Source organism: Callospermophilus lateralis, chromosome 7 (genome assembly GCF_048772815.1).
Source record: "Callospermophilus lateralis isolate mCalLat2 chromosome 7, mCalLat2.hap1, whole genome shotgun sequence".
Taxonomy (NCBI): Eukaryota; Metazoa; Chordata; class Mammalia; order Rodentia; family Sciuridae; genus Callospermophilus; species Callospermophilus lateralis.
Window position 1 is genome coordinate 61872602 of NC_135311.1, and position 12315 is coordinate 61884916.

The 12315-nt window shown below is 35.9% G+C and overlaps 1 pseudogene; it reads right to left on the reverse strand.

Moving 5' to 3' along the window:
• Positions 1 to 10965: 10965 nt before the first annotated feature.
• LOC143404322 (NADH-ubiquinone oxidoreductase chain 2 pseudogene) lies at positions 10966 to 12031 on the reverse strand (annotated as a pseudogene).
• Between the last annotated feature and the right edge of the window lie 284 nt (positions 12032 to 12315).

A 12315-nucleotide genomic window follows, 5' to 3' on the forward strand; every position in this document is an offset into this window, starting at 1 on the left:
AAAAAAAACAACAACTTTTTCTTGGCTAGGAATGTAATTATTTTGAGGTCCTATGTTTTTTAAATCTCTCTCTCTCTCTCTCTCTCTCTCTCTCTCTCTCTCGTACCCACCTCACACACAAATTTTATAGACTTCCAGTAGGGAACCAGGCTGATAGAGCCTTTTCCATCTACAACACCTGGCTTCAAAGGTCATTCTTGACACTAATATGCAGCCATCAGATGAGAAGAAGAATGACAGGATCACACCCAGGAGTTCTTCATGAACTAGACTTGGAAGTTGCACATATTTTGTTGACTGAAATTTTTTTGCAGCCACATCTAATTACTAGGAATAGTTTAAGTAAGAAATCTCAGCTTTGGGAGTTGAGTTCTTTGCTCTAAGAAGTTTATAACTTCATTTTTTGTTTAAAAGACCAAGGTAATAATTATACTATTAGGGCTCTTCATTTGAGGAGTTTGTTTTCAATTAAGCTGGCAGCTGGTAGGATAAGGAGGATGATGGTGAAGTATAAGACTGATGCTAGTTGACCAATAATAATGAATGGGTTAGTGTAAATAGGTCAGCTACCAGGATTCAGAATATACACTGACTCAATGGTAGGAACATCATGCTACTTTGTTTAAAGATATGGAGTATAGGAAAGAGTATAATAATTAGGATAGAGAAAACTAAGGCCAATATGCCTCCTAGTTTATTAGGAATAGATCGGAGGATGGCATAGGCAAATAGAAAGTATCATTCTGGTTTAAAGTGAGGGGTTGTTTAAAGGGCTAGCAGATGTGTAATAATCGGGGTCTCCTAGGAAGTCTGGTGAGAATAAGACAAGAACTATTAGGACTAGGATAAGGAGAAGGACCCCAAGAATGTCTTTGATAGTACAGTATGGGTGAAAAGGGATTTTATCTGGGTCAGAGATAAGGCCAGAAGGATTGTTTGACCCTGTCTCCTGGAGGAAAAGAAGGTGATTATTACTAGTGCTGCGATAATAAATGGTAGTACAAAGTGAAATGCAAAGAATCATTTTAAAGTAGCTATGTCAACTGAGAACCGTCCTCAAATTCATTCAACAAGCGTGGTTCCAATGTAGGGGATAGCAGATAGAAGATTTGTAATTAAGTTTGCCTCTCAGAATGATATTTGGCCTCAGGGAAGAACATAGCCTATAAATGTTGTGGCTATTACAGCGAAGAGAAGAATAACTCATGTTTCATGTTTCAAAGTAGGTGTAGGACACATAATACAACCCTCAGCCTATGTGAAGGAAGAGACAGATAAGGAGTATTGAGGAGCCATTAGCATGTATATAACGAATGAGTCAACCGTAATTAATGTCTCCACAAATGTGAGTGACAGATGAGAAGGCTCTTTGGTGTCTGATGTGTAGTGTATTGCTAGAAATAACCCTGTAAGAATTTGGATAGCAGACACCTAAAAGGGAACCAAAGTTTCATCATGTGGAAATATTAGAGGGTTCAGGTAAATCGATAAAGGGGTGGTTGATGATTTTAATTAAGGGATGAGTTTTTTGGATGTTTATCATTGATGTTTTTATTGTTGAATAACAATAATGATTTTTATGTCATTGTTCATGGTTAAATTCCATGTAAAAATAATGACATACATTACATGTTTATTAAGCATACTTTTTGTTTTAGGTTTTGTAGGATTTTCCTCAAAGCTGTCTCCAATTTATGGTAGATTAGGGATAATTGTTAGTGGAGGAATTGGGTGTGAGGTTGTATTATATTTTGGAGGGTCTTTTTTAGGTTTGATAGTACTTTTAATTTATTTAGGAGATATGTTAGTGGTATTTGGTTATACTACAGCTATAGCAACAGAAGAATATCCTGAGACATGGGGGTCAAGTGTAGTAATTTGGGGTGTACTGTTACGATTTTTAATGGAGTTTTTGATTGTTATGTTTATGGTATTGTATGATGAAGTAGAGATTGTGATTGAATTTAAGAATTCTGAGGATTGAATAATATTTGAGGGGGGATAAGTTAGGGTTGATTCCTGAGGATTTAATGGGGGTGGCAGCTATGTATAGTTATGGGAGTTGATTGATGTTTGTAGGAGGTCGATCACTATTTGTTAGTGTTTTTATTGTAATTGAATTTACACATGGAAATAGAGTACAATGATAATTGCTAGTAGTGTTGAGATTAGGAAGGATAGGAAATACAATTTGATGAGACCCTTTTGGATTGAGGTTTTAACAGAGGCCATTGAGTGAAGGTTGGCAGTGAGTTTGAGAATGGCTTTTTCTAATCAGACTAGGTCTAGCAGGGTTGATGAGAGTTTTTGACTCATAACGAGGTTAAGGTAGGGAACTGAGCAGTGAATAATAGTAGGGAAATAGTCTAATAGTTTGGAAAACTTTGATGTGCTTGAGTACATTTTAGTTTTAAGATAGAGGGTTATTAAATTTAGCTCCATAGCAATTATAAATCCTAGAATGGTGGTTAGTAGTGCTGAGATTTTTAGATACATAGGCATGGTTTTTTTTTTTTTTTGAACATTTATAGGTGGGATATTGTAGGAAAGGATAAATCCTACAAAGATACTGCTGATTAGAAAGCATTTAATTGAATTAAGTAGCTGGGGGTTGTTATCATTGATAGAGATTAGTGTTGAAAATCGAGGCTGTCCTTTAAGAGCATAGAAGATAATTTGTGTACTATAGACAGCAGTTAGGGAAGTAGCAAAAAGTGTGATAGTAAGGGCTCAGGCATTGGTGGTATATGATGTGTTTGCAGACTCAATAATTAGGTCTTTGAAATAAAATCCAGTTAGATAAGGGGTCCCTGTTAGTGCTAGGCTTCCAATAATGAGTGAGGATGGGGTGAATGGAAGGGCTTTGAATAGGCCTTCTATTTTTTGAAAATCTTGTTCATCATTTAGGTTATGAATTGATTGACCCAGAACATATAAATAGTATGGCATTGAAAAATGCATGGGTGCAGATGTGGAGAAATGCTAAGTGTGGTTGGTTAACTCCAATTGTGACTGTTATTAATTCTAGTTGGCTTGAGGTAGAAAATGCGATAATTTTCTTAATATCATTTTGGGTGAGGGCACAGATGGCAGTGAATAAGGTGGTAATGGCTCCCAGGCAGAGAGTAAGTGTTTGGATAGTCTTACTATGTTCTATTAGGGGATAAAAACAAATAAGGAGAAATACTCCTGCTACTACTCTAGTGCTGGAGTGGGTTAGAGCTGATTAGGGAGTAGGGCCTTCCATGGCAGAGGGCAATCAGGGGTGTAGGCCAAATTGGGTGGATTTTCCTGTTGCTGCTAAGAGTAAGCCTAGGAGGGGAAGTAGAGATACATCTATTATGAAGAGTTGTTTAGTTCTCATGAGTTCGAGTTGAGTAGAAATCATGCTATGGCTGAAACAAATCCAATGTCACCAATTCAGTTGTATAGAATAGATTGGAGAGCTGCTGTATTAGCATCTGTACAATCATATCATCAACCAATATGTAAGAATGATATAAGGCCTACTCCCTCTCATCCAATGAAGAGTTGGAATAGGTTGTTGGATGTGACTAAGATTATCATGGTAATGAGGAATATTAGTAGATATTTCAATAAGCAGTTGATAAAGAAGTCTGAGTGTATATATCATATTGAGAATTCTATGATTGATCATTTAGCAAATAGTGCTATGGGCATGAATAGCATAGAGAAGTAATCTAATTTGAAGCTTATGGAGAGAGTAAAAGTTTGAATTGTCATTCAGTGTCAGTTTGAAATAACAAGATCATAATTTGAATTGATAAATATTAGTGTTGGGATTATATAAAATGAATATGCACAGATAATAGATGTTTTTACATAGTGTGGGTAGTTGCTGTTTTTATAGGAGTTGGTTATGGTAAAGAGAATGGGGAAAGTTAGTGTAACAAGTGACATAAGGATGAGTGAAGAAAATATATTAATTACTTTTATTTGGAGCAAATTTTTGCTCCTAAGACCAACGGATTACTTCTATCTTATAAAAGTTAAGAAAGTCATGGGTGTAATCACGGAGAGCATGAATTAGCAGTTCTTGCATACTTTCTTAGTAAATAAGGGATTATGATTCTCTATTGTTAGATTCACAAGCTAAAGTGTTATTTAAACTGTATTTACAGTATAAATGTCCCAGGATGATAGTAGGATTTGATGATAGAATGATAAGTGGGAAGAGGTGAAGTAACATGAGTGTGTTTTCTCATGTGAAAGAAGGATTAATGTTAGATGTGTGGTATGTAAATTTTCCCCATTGTGTTATGTTTAATTAATATATATATATATATATATATATATATATATATATATATATAGTGAGTAAAGGGAAGTGATTAATATATTAAGGCCAGTTAAAGTAATCATAATATTTGATCAGGTGAATGATGATGTGATAATGAATAGTTCTCCAATCAAGTTAATTGTGGGGGGAAGAGCTAGATTAGTTAGACTAGCCAGAACTCATCATGTTGCCATAAGGGGAAGAATGGATTGTAAGCCTTGGGCTAGCATTATAGTTCAGCTATGAATTTGGTCATAATTACTGTTTGCGAGACAAAATAGTATGGAGGATGTTAATCCATGGTCAATTATTAGTGCTGTGGTTCCTGTAAAACTTCAGGGTGTTTGAATTACAATTGCTACAATAACTAATGCTATATGACTTACTGATGAGTAGGCAATGAGGATTTTAGGTCTTTTTGTTGTAAGCAGATTGAGCTTGTTATAATTATATCCCATAGAGATAACATAATAAAGGGATATGCCATATTACTTGCAATAGGGTGGAGTAGACCTGAAATTTGGATTATTCCGTATCTGCCAAGTTTGAGTAGAATAGCTGCCAGGATCATGGAGCCAGCAACTTAGGCTTCAATACGGGCTTTGGGGAGTCAAAGGTGGAGACCATATAAAGGTATTTTTACTATAAAGGCTATAACACATGCTAGTCACAAGATATCACTAGTTCAGGAAGAAGAGAGTACAGATGACTGGTTTATACAGATAATAAAGTTTATGAACCCGGTGGATTTTTGAACAGACTAATGCTACTAGAAGGGGAAGGGAGCCTACCAGAGCATAAAATAGGAAGTACAGTACTGCATTTAGACGCTCACTTTGCTTTCCTCATCGAGTAATAATAATTAGTGTGGGGATTAGGGTGGCTTTGAATAGAATATACAATATGATTAGTTTGGTGGCTGAAAAAGTTATAATTAAAAATGATTGGGCTGGAGATGTGGCTCAAGCGGTAGCGTGCTCGCCTGGCATGCGCGTGCAGTGCTGGGTTCGATCCTCACACCACGTACAAATAAAGATGTTGTGTCTGCCAAAAACTAAAAAAATAAATATTTAAAATCTCTCTCTCTCTCTCTCTCTCTCTCTCTCTCTCTCTCTCTTTCTCTCTCTCTCATCTCTCTCTCTCTTTAAAAAAATGAAAAATGATTGAAAGGAAATTAGTATAAGAATATAAAGTTTTTTTAGAATCAGTGGCTCTCGGGTGAAGTGGTTTTGGCTTGCTATAATTATAAGGGGAAGGAGTCATGGTGTTAAATCAGTAAAGGGGAAGATAGGGGATCTGAGAAGAAAGTTAGTGAGAAAATTAGATCTGTGTTTGCTGTTTGATTTAATGTAAGGAGCACAATTAAGCTGATTAACAGACTATGGATCGAGGGGTTGATTCAAATTATTAAGGGTTTTGAGAATCATATAAGGGGGGAGAGTAGAATTGTAGGTATAATAATTTTTACCATTGAAGGATATTTAGGTTCTGAACATAGTCTAGTCCATATGTGTTAGACACTATTACAAGGAGAGCTAGCCCTAAGGATGCTTCACAGGCTGCAAATACTAGTAAGACAAGAGGGATTATAAATGATAAGGAAAAGTGAAAGTTTAGAATTAGGAGGGAGCATAAGACAAATATAGATAATATTATGCCTTCTAGGAATGATGATATTAAATGAGACAAGTAAAGATGTAGTATAATTTAGGAGGATGTTAAGTATGATAATAGGCATTTTGATAATTATGGTAACACATAGTCTAGTGAGTCAAAATCACTTGTTTTATCTAAAACTAATTATCATATTCAATTCATTCTAAGCCTTTTTGAACTCATTCATAGGCTAACCAAAGGATGAGAATTAGAACTAGAAAAAAGTTATAGTTAGTATAAGATTGAGATTGTTTGAGAGGCTCAGGGAAGGGGGAGAAGTAGAGAAATTTCTAAGTCAAATAAAAGGAATGTAATTGCAACAAGGAAAAAATTTTATCGAGAATGGTAGGTGGGTAGGTCCTATGGGATCAAAACACATTCATAGGGACTTGCTTTTTCAGTGTATACATTTAGCTGGGGTAATCAAAATGCCACTGAGATTAGTAATAGTGCAATAGAAGAATTGATAAGTAGGGAGATTATAAGGTTTATTACTCTCTCCTGGGTTTTACCAAGACTTATTAATTGGAAGTCAACTCTACTGAATAATACTAAGGGAGTATGAGCCTCATCAATAAATAGAAACATAAAGGAATAGTCATACAACATCTACAAAATGTCAGTATCATGAGGCTGCTTCAAATCCCGAATGGTGATTAGATGTAAAGTGGAAATTTAATTGACGGATAAGGCATACTAAGAGCAAGGTTGACCCAATAATAAGGTGGAGACCATGAAAGCCTATAGCCATAAAAAATGTTGAGCCATATACACTGTCTGAGATTGTGAAAGATGTTTCTAAGTATTCTGAGGTTTGAAGTAAGGTTAAATATAATCCTAGTGCAATCATGATGGATAATGCTTGAACTATGTGCTTTCAGTATCCTTCAGTTAGACTGTGATGGGCCCAGGTAATTGAGACCCCTAAAGCTAAAAACACAGAGGTGTTGAGTAGTGGAACTTCTAGGGGATTAAGTAGGTTAATTCCCACTGGAGGTCATCAGCTGCCTAATTCTGGAGTGGGAGCTAGGCTGGAGTGATAAAATGCTCAGAAAAATCCAGGGAAGAATACTTCTGAAATGATGAATAGGACTATCCCATATCATAAATCTTTTTGAACAATTGTTGTATAGTGCCCTTGGAATGTACCTTCATGTACAATATCTCATTATCATTAGTATATTGTAAGGATGATGGCTATTAGGCCTAACATGAGGAGAAAAGAGGAATTAAAGTGGAATCATCTTACTAGGCTGGATGTTAAGAGTAGGCGAGAAAGGGCTCCTGTTAAAGGTCAGGGGCTAGGATTAACTATATGATAGGCATAGGTTTGGTGGGTCATTAAGTATTATCATGTAAATATAAACTTACTAGGAGGGTATAGACATAGGCTTGAATTACTGCTACAGCAAATTCAAGTATTGTTAATATACTAGAATAATAAAAGTTAGGATAGCTGTGGGAGGGCTAATTGATGTTAATACTAGGGTGGATCCTCTGATTAAGTGTATAATAAAGTGGCCAGCTGTAATATTAGCTGTTAGTCATTTGGCTAGTGCTATGGGTTGAATAAAAAGGCTAATTGTTTCAATAATAATTAATATTGGGATAAGAGGGAGAGGGGTTCCTTGTTAAAGAAGATGGGCGAGGGATGCTTTAGTCTTGTGGTGGAAACCAGTAATTACTGCACCTGCTCATAGGGGAATAGCCATTCCTAAGTTCATTGACAGCTAGGTTGTTGGTATAAAGGAGTGAGAGAGTAGACCTAGTAGATTTGCAGAGCCCATGAATATAATCAGTGAAATTAGTATTAGGGATCAGGTTGATCATTTTGGGTTATGTATGGCCATTATTTGTTTTAGTACAAGTTGAATTAATCACTGTTGGAATGATACTAGGTGGTTGTTGATAAGTTGGTTGGGTGAGGGAAAGAGGATGTTGGGGAACATTAATAATAAAGATAACAATAGGAAGTCTTATTATTGTAGGGATAATGAAAGAGGCAAGTAAATTTTCATTCATCTTTCTTCTCATACGGTTTTGTGTTCAGTTAATCTAATGTCTTTTGGGGAATGGTTAGACGGGTACAGATGGTTTGAAATTTTAAGTTGAAATATGAAAAATAGGGCTAGAATCATTGATAAAATTGTAACAAATCATGTTGATGTGTCTAATTGGGGCATCTCATTATGAGGAGATTTTGGCTCCTAATCTTCAACTTAAAAGGTTGATGCTGCTGTAGCTTCATAATGAATTTATAACATTGGTGAGGATCAATTTTCAAAATGTTTTAATGGGACCAGATCAAGGATGATTAGCATAAAGCTACAGATTTCAGAGCATTGCCCATAGTAAAGCCCCAGCCATGTTGATGTTAAAGTAGCCTGATTAAGTCAACCTGGAATTGCATCCATTTTTAAGCCAAGGGATGGGACCACTCAGGAGTGGAGCATGTCTTCAGATGAAATTAGTATTTGCACAGGTAACTCTATTGGAAGTACTACTCAGTTATCTACTTCCAGAAATTGAGGATTTCCTGGGGCCAGATCCGAGGTTGGAATCATATAGGAGTCAAAACTAAGATCTTCATAGTCTGTATATTCATAACTTCAATATCACTGATGGCCTATAGTTTTTACCATTAGAGATGGGTCATTAATTTTGTCTATTATGTATAGAATACAGAGTGAGGGAAGGGAAATTAAGATGAGAATAATAGCAGGAAGAATAGTTCAGATAGTTTCTACTTCTTGGGCATCTATGGTACTTGTATGAGGTTAGTTTTGTAGTTAATATCAATGAGATTATGTAGAGGACAAGAGAGCTAATTAAGAACACAATAATAAGAGTGTGGTCATGGAAGTGTAGGAGCTCCTTTATAATAGGTGATGTGGCATCTTGAAATCCTAATTCAAGGGAGTATGCCATAGAGATATAAAGGAGTTTAACCTATAAGTTAACTTTTACAAAGTTATGTAATTATTTTACTAATATCTCATGAAGAAAGTCATAATGGTTATGGGGCTGGCTTGAAACTAGTTTTAGGAAGTTCAATTCTTCCATTTCTTGGTCCAGGATTTAATAAAAGTCAGTTTTTCAAATGTGTGATAAGGTGGAGGGCACCCGGGTAGTCATTCTAAGTTATTGGGTGTTAACTCTATGGTAAGAACTTCTCGTTTTGATGCGAATGCCTCTCAAATTATAAAAATTATAATTATGATAGCTGTGAGGGAAATAAATGAGCCCATCAAAGATACAGTGTTTCATGCCGTGTATGCGTCTGGGTAGTGGGAGTATCGACATGGTATTTCTGATAATCCCAAGAAGTGTGAGGGAAGAAAGTTAAATTTACCCCTACAAACATTACAGTAAAGTAGATTTTAGCTCACATATTATTTAGCATATACCAGAAAAAAGGGGAAATCAGTGAACGAACCCTCCTATGATGGCAAATACGGCTCGTATAGATATGACATAGTGAAAGTGGGCTACAACATAATATGTATCATGTAAGACAATATCTAATGAAGAGTTAGCCAGAATGATTCCTGTTAGCAGGAATCTGTTAACCTCCAATGGTGAATAAGAAAATGAAGATGAGGGCTCATTGTATTGCTGGTGACCATTTAATATTACCTCCGTGTAAGGTTGCTTAGTTAATTGAAAACTTTACCCCTCTTGGAATAGCAATAATTATAGTTGCAGATTTGAAGTAAGCTCGGGTATCATCGACATCTATCCCAACAGTGAACATGTTAAATGCACTCATACAATGAATCGGAGAAAACCAATAGATATTATAGCTCATACTATTCCTATATAACCAAATGGTTCCTTTTACCTGAGCATATGTTACAATATGGGAGATAATACCAAACCCTGGTAGAATAAGAATATAGATCTCAGGGTGCCCAAAGAATCAGAATAATTGTTGATAGAGAATAGGATCTCCACCTCCCACGGGGTCAAAGAATATAGTATTTAGATTTCTATCTGTTAGAAGTATTGTAATCCCTGCTGCAAAGACTGGAAGAGATAAAATAAGTAATACTGCTGTGATAAGTATGGATCATATGAACAGAGGGGTTTGGTATTGGAATATAGCAGTGGGTTTTATGTTAATAATTGTAGTAATAAAATTAATCGCTCCTAGAATTGATGATACTCCTGCTAAGTGAAGGTAGAAGATGGTTAATTCTACTGAGGCTCCTGCATGGGCAAGATTTCCAGCTAGTGGGGGATATACTGTTCAACCTGTTCCCGCACCTGCTTCAACTATAGAAGAAGCAAGCAAGAGGAGGAAGGAGGTGGGAAGGAGCCAGAAGCTCATGTTATTTATATGGGGAAATGGTATATCAGGGGCTTCAATTATAAGGGGTACTAATCAGTTCCCAAATCCATCAATCATAATTGCCATAACTATAAAGAAAAGTATAACAAATGCGTGTGTAGTTACGATAACATTATAGATCTGATCATTGCCTAATAGGGCTCCAGGTTGGCCTAATTCAGCCCAAATTAATAGACTAAGTGCTGTTCCTTCTATTCCAGCTCAAGCGCCAAATAGGAGGTCAAGTGTTCCGATATCTTTGTGATTAGTTGAGAAGAATCAACGGTTGATGAACATAGGTAGATGGTAAAATGGCCCAGTAAGTATTAGGCTATAAATCTAAAGACAGAGGTTGAGCCCTCTTTTTACCAAGACCAGAGGTGAATAATCACATTGAATTGCAAATTCAAAGGAGCAGCTTCAACTCTGCCAGGGCTTCTCTGGCCTTTTTACTTACCACAGGAGAAGTAGATTGACGCCAGTTGAAGTAGGCATTTAGCTGTTAACTGAAGTTTTATGGGTTTAAATCCCATTAGTCTAGATGGAAAGGTCTTAGCTTAATTAATTGATTTGCATTCAGTTGATGTAGGGTAGAGTCTTGCAGTCCTTAACTCAGGAATTAAGTGTTGGACACTTACTTAGGGCTTCAAAGGCCCTTGGTCTGGGTTAACCTAAATTCCTAGCTCAGAGATGATAGGAGAGGTGTGAGTGGTAGGGAGAGGGTAGAGATAATAATAAAATTTTGTAAAAGGGGAGTTAGTTTTGTATTTTTAAATTGTCACTTTATTTTAGTGTTGTTAAATGATGGAAATAGGGTTATTGATGTAGAATAAATAAGTCATGTGTAGAAATATAAATTTAGGAGGGCTAGTATTGTTATTAGTATAGAGAAGATAATATGGTTGTTTGAAATTAGTTCCTTAATAATAATTCACTTGGGGGCAAATCTGGTTAGAGGAAGTAATCCTTCTAGTGATATTAGTATGATTAGAATTGTTAGGGTTAGGAGGGGGAATTTATTTCATAAATTTGATAAGGAGAGGGGAAGTTTTTTGTTGTATTGGAGAAGTATAAATATATTAATGGTAAGTGTAATATAAATGATTAAGTTAAATATTGTCAAAGTTGGGTTATATGTAAAATTGCTATTATTCATCCTATATGCATGATTGATGAATATGCTTAGATTGTTCGTAGTTGAGTTTGGTTGAGTCCTCCTCAGCGTCCTAACATAATAGACAGGATTCCCATAAGTAATATAAGGGTGGAGTTTATGGAAGATGAAATTTGATATTCATGGAGATTGGGGCAATTTTTTGTCATGTTAGTAGGATTAGTCCTGATTTAAGTGCAATTCCTTGAGTGACCTCTGGTACTCAAAGGTGAAATGGGGCAAGTCTCATTTTTATTGAGTGTGCTATTGTGAATATAAGTGATGAGATTTGATTACATGAATTGGTTAGGGTCCATTGGCCTAAGTTTGTAAAATTAATAATTGTTCCTATTATTAAGGTTATTGATGCAGTGGCTTGAATTAGGAAATATTTGCATGCAGCTTCTGTGGATTGGGGATACCTTTTATCCATTAGGATGGGAATAATTGGCAGCATACTTATTTCTAAGCCTACTCAAATAAGTAGTCAGTGGGAGCTGAATAGTGTAATTATTGTTCCAGAAAATAAGGTGAGGTAGATTGTGTAGGAGTTTAGGGGATTAATTAATACAGGAAGGATATAAACCAACATTTTTGGGGTATGGGCCCGATAGCTTATTTAGCTGACCTTACGTTTTAGGACACAGTGTAAAGGTAGCATGAAGAATTATGAATTCTTAGGATTAGGTTCAAGTCTGATGGTTCTAAAAATAAGAGGATTTAAACCTCTATTATTTACTCAATCAAAGTAACTCTTTTATCAGACATATTTCTTAGATTAGGGGTGGTACACATGCAGTGATAATGGGAAGGGAGATATGTCATATGCATAGGACCAGAGTGAGGGGTAGGATGATTTTTCATAAAAGATGCATA